Consider the following 10344-nt stretch of genomic DNA (forward strand, 5'->3'; position numbering starts at 1 on the left):
TATAGTTTTTCATAGTATTCTAATGTTAGCTTTTTTATTTTAGTTGGGTCTGTTGTGATGTTACCTGATTCATCTCTTATTCGGATTATTTGCGTAAAGACAAATTCTTCTATCCTCATTGGTCATTGTTCAGCTCTCAAATGTATAGCAAGTAATTGTGAATCAGGTGGAGACTTTAGTCTCCAGAATGACACTATTGCACCTTTAGCACTTTGGAGAGGTCCCTGTCAGCAGCTTTCCCCAGAGCAATTAATCTTTTGATTTCCTGACTGCTGGTGCAAAGAGTGTTGATTGTGTATCGGAGCAAGCTGAAATTATTAACAACAACAATATCTTCTCCATCTACCAATTGGTCTCATGATGAGAATCTGTCTTCTTGATTTTGAGCTTCAATACATATTGAAGACTACAGTCCCTGACCTTCTGCAGCAAACACCTCAGGTGCAAAAGAAGAAAGGGTATAGGGTAAAGGGGGGAGTGTGGAGAAGGGGAGCAATCACTAGCATGGTGAGTCTTTGTACAGAGAGAAGGGGTAAAGGAATTAGGAAAGATTCAGTGGAGTTCTGAAAAGAAGAATAATAGTACGCATAGATCAATGGTGATTGATTTTATAGAACACAATGTATATGAATGATTATATGAACACAATGTGAATGAAGAAATGTATAAAATACAACATATATTAATTTTGTGTGCAAACCAAGACAAAATGAAACTAAATTAAAAGTGCTTCATCTAAGCCAAGGTATTTTCAATTGCTTCGTATGCATCTGAAAGTTGGGCAATGAATAAAGAAGACCAAAGCAGAATCGATGCCTTTGAATTGTGGTGCTGGGGTAGAGTATTGAATACCCCTTGGACAGCCAAAAGAACAAATCTTAAAAACTAGCCATGGAAAACCTTATGTATAGCACAGCTCTACTCTGACATATATGAGTTCAAATCAACTCAATGGTAACTAGTTGGTTGTATTAATAACTAACATTCAGCTTACATTAGGATTCTCTGAGTGTACAGAATATGGGTTTCCTCAAGTACAAAATATCATGTGTCCAATGTATAGACCAGTTTCATATCCCTAAAACAGCTCTAAGCTCCATCTGCTTACTCCTTTCTCTTCTCCCTTTCCCAGTCCCTGACCCCTTGTTAACCACTGATACTTCCCTCTGTGACTATAGCTTTGCCTTTCAATAATGCCATATAGTCAGATTCATACAACCTATAGCTTTTTCAGAAGAGTTGCTTTCAATTAACAGTATGCGTTAAATGTTCTGCCATATCTTTTTGTCACTTGGTAGTCCATGACTTTTTTTACATTTTTTTTATTGTACTAGTTTATTTACAAAATTTGAATACGCTGTTTTCCAGAACAAATTCTTCCAATTTTCCTCACTGCCTCCCACCCATTAAATTGTACAATTCCATGATTAATCCCCCCTCCCCCTGCACATCCTCATTCCCTTTTTTGGTTGTTCATTGTGTTGAAATAGATATAATAATAGAGTTAACATTTCAACTACATTTTGCATTTACAATTGGAACTACACATTTCTTGAATAAAACCTTTCTTTATAAGTGGCCAACATCACACACAATAGTAATGAGATTTTAGTTTCCAGCCCCTTCCACGTGTAAAGGTCACTCCCTGGCTTAAAGATTACATACCTCAGTGGGTTCTGCCCATTACAGTCCTGAAAATGTCAAAAGCTCATTCAAAGTAAGAAATTATTAACCATTGAATTTCCCAGAAAGATTTTATAGATAACCACAAAAAGGGAATATCTGACAATGTCAAATACATACACTCTCTCATTGAAAATTCAAGTGACCAGTAAACAATCCTTCGTACAAAGTAAAGAAAAGCAACACTTTAAAACTTATTCAAGTAATTAAAAATATAATTGTTGCTCCTGAAAGTTAATCACTCAGTGATATATTTCCTTTCCTAAATAAATATTGACCTGTTGGCATCTGGTGCTGGATCTCTTATATTTACATATAGAACTCAGTTCCTGGATGGAGTGCAGTTACACAAATGGGTCAACAGGCCACACCTCTGTGTATTCACCACTAGGACACTAATCTCTCAGAATACAACACATCTAAAGGGGCTAAGAGAGCGAAAGGTGATTTTTAAACACAAAAATGTCAGTGAAAATGAGAAAAGCTTTCTGACATTAAATAGCAATATGGCTTGGTTACTAAGTGAAAATAACTTAGCACTAAGTGTGAAAGAACAAGGACCTTAATTTAAAGACCAAGATACCTAATTCAAGCCATAGTCTTTTCAGCTACTACCTATTTAAAATTGGACAATGAATAAAAACTATGGAAGATGAATCAATGCCTTAGAGTTGTGGTGTTCAAGGAGAGTACTGAATATCCCATGGACTGCAAAAGAACATACAAGTATATCTTGGAGCAAGTGCAATCAGAAAGCCTCTTAGAGTCCAAGATGATGAAACTTCATCTATGTACTTTGGGCATGTTGTCAAAAGAGATTAGTATTTGAAAAAAAAATTGACGCTGGGAACAGAAGAGGATCAGAAAAAGAGAGGAAGACCCTAAACTAGACAGATTTACAGAGTGACTGTAATAGTGGGCTTGAGTATATACGAGATGGTGAAGATGGTGCAGAATATGCCAAGGTTCAGATCTATTGTTCAAAAAGCCGCTATCAGTCATAGTATCTATCAACAAAAATGAAATGCTAGATAATGTTAATGTTATTACTGTTTAAGTGCCACCAGGTAGATTACTATTAATAGTGACCCTATGAACAACATACCAGAACTTCACCCTATCCTGAACTATCATCATGATCTCCAATATGTTGACATCCATTAAATGTTAAAATCATGTTTCAATATATCTCATCAAGGATCTTCCTCTTTCATTGATGTTCCACCTTTCCCAGTAGGTTGTGTTTTTCCAAGGATTAGTGTCTTCTGAAAACATGCCCACACTATGTGAAATAGAGCTTCACCATCCTTGCCACTAAGAAACACTCAAGTTACATTTCCTCCAAGACAGATCTGTCCTTTTGGCAGTCTCTGGGATATTCAATATTGTTAGATAACACTACAGTTCTAAGGCATCTATTCTTCTTTTGCCATCTTTATGCATTATCCAACTTTCAGATCTATAGAAAAAGCAATTGAAAATGCCACGCCTTGAATTAGGTGCACTTGCATCTAAAACTGATGTCTAAAACTGATATGCTTGTTCTTTCACTCTTGGGTGTTGTCCTCAACAGCAGGTTCCCCCAGTGTAACATGTCTTTGGATTTCTTGATTGTTGTTAGCATAGGTGTTGATTTGGATACAAGAAAGATTGATTAAATCATCAATAACTCCAATCTTTTTTACATCTAACACAATGTTGTCTATTAGTCTAATGGAGGGGATTTCCCCTTCCCCCCCCCATGTAACCCATATTGAAGGTTGTAGTCTTTGATCTTCTGCAGCAAATGTTTTAAGTACTCTTCTCTTTCAGGAAGCAGGAAGAAAGGAACAAAATAAACTATTTAACTCAATACATCCAGTAACTAGAAGAATAACAAACTTAACCCCAGCCTGCTGTTGTTGTTACGTGCCATTGAGTCAATTACGACTTCATAGCGACCCTATGAAAAATGACTAAGAAACTTGCCCTATCCTGATCCAGCCACACCATCTCTGACACACCTGACCCATTGTCACAGTCACTATGTCAATCCATCTCATCCAGGGTCACCCTCTCTTGTGCTGACTCTCCACTCTTCCAAATATACGTCTTTCTCTAAGGACTGGTACCTCCTGACAACATGTCCAAAGTATGTGAGATGGGGCTTCAAAGTCCTTGTCTCCAAGGAAAAACCTGATTTCATCCACTATAGGACATACATGTTTGTCCTCTTGGCAGTCCATGGTATGTTCAATAATGTTCTTCAGAACCACAACTCAAAGGCATCAATTCTTCTGGCATCTTTATTTATTGCCCAGCTTACAGATGCACAGCAAAGGACTGAGAAGAGCATGGTCTGGATCAAGTGCACCTTAGTCTGGAGAATGACACAGTTGTTTGCTAGCACTCTGGATAGGTCCTTGACAGCAGATTTTCCCAACACGACTCATCTTTTTCCTGATTACTGATGTCAATGGTGTTGACTATGGGTCCAAACACGATGAAATAATTAACAACATCAATCTTTTTCCCTATTGACTTATTGATGCTGCCTATGGATCCAGTGGTGAAGAAAGGAAATTGTAAGGATAAGGGCCAAAAAGAATGAGATAGAAAATGGAAAAACCAACTGACATTATCAACAAAACCAGGAGCTGATTCTTTGAAAGGGTTACTAAAATAGACCAACAATTGGCAAACTTAACAAAAGAAAAAAAAAAGACACAAATATCTCTACTAAGAAATAAAAAGGCTACACCACAACAGAACCAGCTGAAATGAAATTGATTATATTGGAATATTGTGAAAAACTGTACTGTGATGGATACATTTGAGACCTAGGGGAAATGGACAAATTTCTAGAAAACAACACCCTACACAAGTTAACACAGACAGGCGTGGAGCACTTGAACAGACTCATCACAAAAGAAGAAACTGAAAAAAAAAATAAATTGAGCAGGTCATCACTGCCAATGTCAGATGGATCAGTGCTTTATTAATTATGCAAAGGCATTTGACTGTGTGGATCACAACAAAGTATGGCGAATGAGAATTCTAGAACACTTAATTGTACTCATGCAAAACCTATACCTAGACGTGATAAAAAAGGGTTTAATGTTCAAAATGGTTTCCCTAGCCATGTTGATGGGGACGAGATATGTGAATAGGGTGTATTAGTTTATGTACAAGGGATTGGCTAGTTCTGCCACTAATGGAAGTGGATCTAGCAGAAGAATTGGAGAGTCTCACCACCAGCAAAGACATAAACAAGCAGTGTGTGTCCTTTGGGTCAGAGATTCTTGCACAAGCTAGACCTATAGCAACAGCAACCATGGCCAAAGCAGAGGACCAGAGACTCAATATGAGACAGCTGGCATTGGGACTGCTACCCTCATGGAACCAGAACTAACTAAGAGCCTTTGTCCAAGTTTGTTGGAGAACTTACAGGGTGAGGGAGGAAGCCAGCTATAACTGGCAGGATTAAGAGCTCTGTAATACTGGCCTAACATTGCAAGGCTTAAGGCTTTGGTGGCTGCAAGCACATGTCAGCAGCTGTCCTGACTAAATGACTATATTCAGCTACTTTCCTAAATTATAATCCTTTGACTTCCCTAGTACAACTTTATGATCTGTGAGCTATTGCAATGGATTTTGGACCCAGTAATGCAGTAAGATAGGTACTGAGATGAGTAGAAAAAGGTAGGAAGGCATTAGGGACATATCTAACCCTATGGGAATTGGTTTTGTGTTATTGATGGGGACAGTTCCACTTTGTGGAGTTGATGAAGGCCAGATATGGTCATCGTCATGCAACTGTTGTTCTTTAAACAATAGACCAAGAGGTAGTCTTAAGATCAGAGCAATGGGATACTGAAAGATTTAAAATTAAAAAAGATATGTGTCAGGGCTGTATCCTTTCTCCATATGTATTCAATCAATATGCTGAACACTCATTTGAGAAGCCCCACTCTATGAAGAAGAAAGTGGCATAAAATTTGAAGGAAGACTCATTAACAATCTGTTATGCAGAGAGCAAAACCTTGCTTGCTGAGAATGAAAAGGACTTGAAGCACTTGCTACAGAATATCAAGGACTACAGCATTCATTATGGATTACACCTCAACATCAAGGAAACAAGTCTTCACCACCAGGGCCATACACATCAGGCTAGATGGAGAAAAGATTGAAGTTGTCAATTATTTCATCTTCTTTGGATCCACATCAAGGCATTTGCTATCAGCAGTGCAGAAATCAAAAGATATCTTGCATTGGGAAAATCTGTTTTCGGGTATCTCTCCAAAGTACTGAAGAGCAATGATATCTGCTTAAAGACAAAGGTGTGCCTGATCCAAGACATGATATTCTCAATTGTTTGCTATGTGTCAGAAAGTTGGACAGTGACTAAGGATGACAGGGAAGAATTGACGCCTTGGAGTTGTGGTGTTGCAGAAGAGTACTGAATATTCTATGGATTGCCAAGATGAAAGATAGTTCTGTCTTGGAGAAAGTGAATCCAGAGTGCTCCTTAGAAACAAGGATGGTCAAGCTTAGTCTCACATACTTGGCATGTGTTGTTTGGAAAGGCTATTCCTTGGAGAAGAATATCATGCTTGGAAAGGTGGAGTCAGCATAAGAGAGGAACATTCTTGACAAGATGGATTGACATCGTGACTGTAACAATGGGCTTAAATGTGTCAGATATGATGAGGATGGCACAGGATATGTGCTATGAATTATACTTGACTTAATGGCACATAACAACAACAACAACAGGTATCCCAATTCTAGAGGTATAAGAGGTAATTTAAATATACACAATGGATGATTTAGTGGATAGGGCTTAACTTTTTGCAGAACTTTGACTAAGATAGATTTAATCTACACTCGACTTAAATTCAAGCCTAAAGCTAAGACTAAACTATATCCACTACACTATAGCCATTTATAGGTTGAATTTCATCAGTTTAGAAGGACTGGGAAATCAATTTGAGCTTCCTACAAATTCTTAAACACAAAATACAAACAGAGTTTACTTAAGTTCCAGATTATTGAACTTGGCTTTGAAGTATTCATTGACTTGATGTCAAATGAACATACCATTGTAAATAGAAAATGGAATCTTTCTATTTCCAGCCTCCTTTCTATCACCAAGCCCATATTTTCCAACTACTATTCCTTCTTCACCATTTCCCACTTTTGCCTTTAAGTCGCTAATTATCATTAATGCATCTTGATTGCATGAATATCAGCATTAGTGAGATGAGATTGACCAGCTTTGGCCACTTTGAATAAGATAAGCATATGGTATACTATACAGGGAAAGAAAAACAGAGGAAGAATGGTGTTACATTCATAGTGAAAAAGTCAGTTTCAAGTTCTATCCTGAAATACAATGTTGTGAGTGATAGGATAATATCTATACGCATACAAGGAAGTCCTGTTAACACAAATATTATTCAAATATACACTCCTATGTCTGGAGCCAAAGAGGAAGGAATTGTCCCATAGTACGAGGAGGGGAAAAACAGTCATTAGAAACTGATGGCCCTGAAACTGGATTTAGGAGACAAAGATGTTAAAGTAGGCAATGCAAATGTATCATCTGCACAAGCACTTAGAGGGAAGTATGTTCTTGATGAGTAAATAGAAGAAGTCAGCAGAAGAATGAAAATGAACCAAATAAGAATTCCAGAAGAAAAAGTAATCTCAAATTTTAAAAAATCACTGGAAGTGCTAAACAGCAGATTTGAGATATTAGAAAAATGAGTCTGTAATTATGAGGAACTCTGAGGATCTGCTGAGTTGCATCGTCAACCCCAAAGTGGGAGAAAGACGGACCGTCTGCCAGCGCCATTTACAGCCTCTGAAAACTTGCTGGAATGTCAGCAATGAGTTGGTTCCAACAGATGAAGAAAAAGAATGCAGTCTAAGAATCAGATAAAAGGATAAAAAAAAAAAAAGTAGAGTGTCAGGGATCTATGGAACATCCAGTGGTATAAATAGTTACAAATAGACTCTCAGCAGAAGGTTGCAACAGGCCAAGAAAAAAAAAAAAACACATGAAATTAAAAATGGCTAATTTTTTCCATATTTAAGGAAAGATATAAATATTTAAGGTCAGCAAACTTCAAGCCAGATAACTATAAAGAAAATCACACCTAAACAAATCATAGTGAAGCTGTTGAAAACCAAAGGAAAAAAAAAAAAAAGAAAAATTTAAAAGCAGCCAGGAAAAACTCCACTATGTTACATATAAGGGGAAAATTACATAAATGATGGCCAAGTGCTTACAAAAAGTCATGCAGTCTGAACAAAATGACATTTTTTAAGTGATGAAAGAGTTTTGTTTAAAAAGTCCATCTCCTTTAATTTCTATATCCAGTAGATAGCGTTCAAAAGCCAAGGCGAAATGAAGACATTTTCAAACAAAGGAATGCTGAAATAATTTGTTGCTAACGAAACAGAATAAAAGAGAAATAGTAAAGAATATTCATCAGGCTGAAGGGAAATAGCATCTGTTGGAAAGTCAGATACACAAGAAGGAGTGGAAAATACTTAGAAGAAATAAGTAAATATAAAAAACGGTATTTCTTCTGCTTTTCCTTAAAAGCCTTCCTTAAGCAACCACAATAATTAATAATTTTTCTTAATAGCTTAAAATAATCAATAATAAAATAATATTATTTTAAGATGGACTAATATTAGATATTGAAGTAAAACAATAATATCACAAAGAGTAAAGGTGGATAAAATTTAATTATGCTGACATAAGATGATAGCACTTATTACTTGATTAGGTTTGTGCCTGCCAGTAGAAGTTACCAATTTTCCCCTTGCCTTTCTTAGTTATTAGAAATTCCAGCCCACACTCCAGGGAAGCAGTAAAGGAGATTTGTTATATTTTTTTGAAATGTGAAGTGTCACATGGGAAATGGTAGGATATTGATTGACTCATTCGATTCTAAATTAGGCACAGACCAACTTCTAAAAATAATTGAAAAAGATGAAATACAGTAAAAGAAATAAAAAGAAAACAGACAAAATTTAACTCAAAAGAAAATAACCAAATACAGCAAATGGCCTAGTGGTAAGAAACTGCATTGCAATCCCAAAGGCACGTGGTTCTAATCTACCAGTTGCACCCTGGAAGAAGGATTGGTTATCTCCTCCCATGCAATTAAGTTCCTCTGAAAACCTGCCATAGGTCAGTTCTGCCTCGACAGTACTCAAAATAACAAAAACAAAAACTAGAAACAAGTATTAAGATGATAGATTTACATTCAAGCTTATCAGTAACTGAATTAAATATAGCAGACTAATAATCTAAAAGGCAGAGATGTTTAAATTTCTAAAAACAGAAGATGTTAAATATGAATAGGTAGATAAACTGAAATGAAATGGATGAAAAAAGATACACTACTTAAGTCATAAACACAAGAAAGCTGATATGGCTAACTGAATAATACTTAAATTTTATTGTTATGTGCCATCGAATTGCCTGTGACTCATAGTGACTCTGTGTATAACAACCCTAAACCCTGCTCTATCCTGTGTCAATCTTATTATCTCTGACACACCTACCTCCATTACCCTAGTCACTGAATCAATCTATCTTATCGAGGGTCTTACTCTCTTACTCTGTCCCTTCACTCTCCCAAACATGACATTCCTCTTTAAGGACTGGTCCCTCCTTGCAACATGTCCAAAGTATGTCAGATGAAGCTTCAGAATTCTTGCTTCCAAGCAGCAGCTTGGTTTCACCCTCTCCAGGTTGAACCTGTTTCTTCTCTTAGCAGTCCATGGTTGCTGCTGTTGTTGTTGTTAAGTGCCATCGAGTCATAGGCGACTCAGTGATCCTAAGAATGAAAGACCTGGACCCTTGCATAACTTTCGTCCTTTTTTCCAGGTTCATAGGGTTTCCGGAGGCAAGCTATATCAGAAGTGGACACCACTCCTGCTTCCAAGCTCCACCAAACACTGTCCACCATGGGTAAACATTCTCACATTTGACACATGCCCAAAATAGAGGGGGCATAGCTTCAAAATCCTGCCTCCAGAGAGCAACTTGGTTTCACCCTCTCCAAGACAGACCTGTTTGTTCTCCTGGTAGTCCACGGTATGTTGAACAAAAAAGGAAAAACTTCAAAATGAGATTGATTGATATAGTGATTGCAACAATGGGTTCAAAAACATTGATTTTAAGGTTGGTGCATGATCAAGCATCAGTTTGCTCTACTCCACAGAGGGTTGCTATGTTGTTAGGTGCTGTTGAGTCAAGTATGACTCATAGCCTCTCTATGAACAGCATATCTGAACACTGTCTTATCTTGTACCAATCTCACAATCTCTGACACGCTTAAGCTCATTGCTACAGTAACTGAGTTAATCCACCTGGATGAGGGTCTTCCTGTCCTTTGACAACTCTCCACCTTTCCAAGCATTCCTTCTCCAAGGAATAGCCTCTCCTTGCAACACGTCCCAAAGTATGTGAGATGATACCTCAACATCTTCGTCTCAAGGAACACTCTGGCTGCAGCTGCTACAAGACATATCTGTTTGTTCTCTAGAGGGCCAAAGGATATTCAGTACTCTCTTCCAACACCACAGTTCAAAGGTATCATTTTCCCCCCATCTGTTATTCTTATTCATTGTCCAGTTTTCAACAGCATAGCAAGTGAT

Source organism: Elephantulus edwardii, unplaced genomic scaffold, assembly GCF_000299155.1.
Source record: "Elephantulus edwardii isolate Elephantulus edwardi_28Jun2011 unplaced genomic scaffold, EleEdw1.0 scaffold00071, whole genome shotgun sequence".
Classification (NCBI taxonomy): Eukaryota; Metazoa; Chordata; class Mammalia; order Macroscelidea; family Macroscelididae; genus Elephantulus; species Elephantulus edwardii.